Here is a 1,368-nt window from a genome sequence, read left to right as displayed (position 1 = left end):
TACTTTAAAGAATTTAACTGGTTAGAATACAGCATCAAGTTAAATGCCTGCTTTTGCTATGCTTGCCGTTTATTTGCAGTAGATTCTGGTCATATTGAAGATACATTTAAGACTGTTGGTTTTAATAACTGGAAAAAAGTAATTATACCTACTTATTTGCATAATATGTATAACTATCAACTATAGGTGATTGTTGGTTTTTACATTTTAGTTGGCTGGTTCAAGAGATGCAAAACAAAAAAAAACTAAGTTGCAATTACATTCTCAAAGTGAACATCACTTAACATCAATGGTTAAATGGGAGTGTTACATTAATTCTAATTTTGGAAATTAAATGCCTTCTATGTAATCATGGACTCAATTATTTGCAGTATGAAAACGAGATTTTCTGAAGAAAGTTTAAGTATTGCTACTTCAGCTGATCAACTAATGCAATTTGACTATGAAGGAAGCTCATTCTTGGTTGAACATTATAAGGTAGGTTTGGTACCTAATATAAATGTATATAAAACATTTCATAGTAAAATTTATTTTCAGGATGTATTAAACATTAACGAAACTGATTTGAAAAGCGAAATGTTGGTGTTCAAAAATGTTATTGGTGATAACCTGAAGGACTTCAATTTTATAAAAGAAAATTTAAATAAAAAAGTGTTTCCTAATTTGTACTTAATGGTACAAGTAGCTATTACTTTACCGATTTCATCTGCCACATCAGAACGCTCCTTTTCAGCGATGAGGAGGATAAAACATATTACGTTCCACAATGAACCAAGATCGGTTCAGTAATTTATCAATACTTCATATTGAAAAAGATATTGAAATTAAAATAGATGAAATATTAAAACTATTTATTGACAAAAATAAAAGAAAATGAAACTTGAGTAAATAAATATTTGTATTTTTTTTTTTTGTATGTTTTTCTATTTTTAAGTGAATATATATAGGGGGTGTGGGGGCAACGCCCCCACGGGTTACATTTCAGTAATATCAGGTGGGGCTACAGCCCCCCAAAATTTTAGCTCTAGTTGGCCCACTGACTATAGAGTATAGACCCATATATATGTAATATAAATAAATAAATATATAGATATATATAATAGATATTAGTTTATATTATATATCTATGTATAGACCCTAGTTTCAACCACGGACTAAGATATATATATATATATATATATGCATATGTTATCTTGGTCCGTGGTTTCAACAATAGAAAAAGAACATTGGTATTAACTATTCACTATTCTTTTCTATGTTATCAACTATCAATTAATACTTACGTTAAAAGTTAGGTTAGGTTAACACATTTCTTGCATACTATATAATATTTTATATTACCGAATGGGGAACTGTAATTATTGTTTT

General features: G+C 28.5%; 1 pseudogene; it reads left to right on the top strand.

Moving 5' to 3' along the window:
• Window positions 1–351: 351 nt before the first annotated feature.
• On the top strand, window positions 352–877 carry LOC126555398 (uncharacterized; annotated as a pseudogene).
• The last annotated feature ends 491 nt before the right edge of the window (window positions 878–1,368 follow it).

The sequence above is a fragment of the Aphis gossypii genome, unplaced genomic scaffold (assembly GCF_020184175.1).
Source record: "Aphis gossypii isolate Hap1 unplaced genomic scaffold, ASM2018417v2 Contig00835, whole genome shotgun sequence".
NCBI lineage: Eukaryota > Metazoa > Arthropoda > Insecta > Hemiptera > Aphididae > Aphis > Aphis gossypii.
Note: the sequence above shows the minus strand (reverse complement) of the source record. Positions and strands in the feature narration are given on the sequence as shown.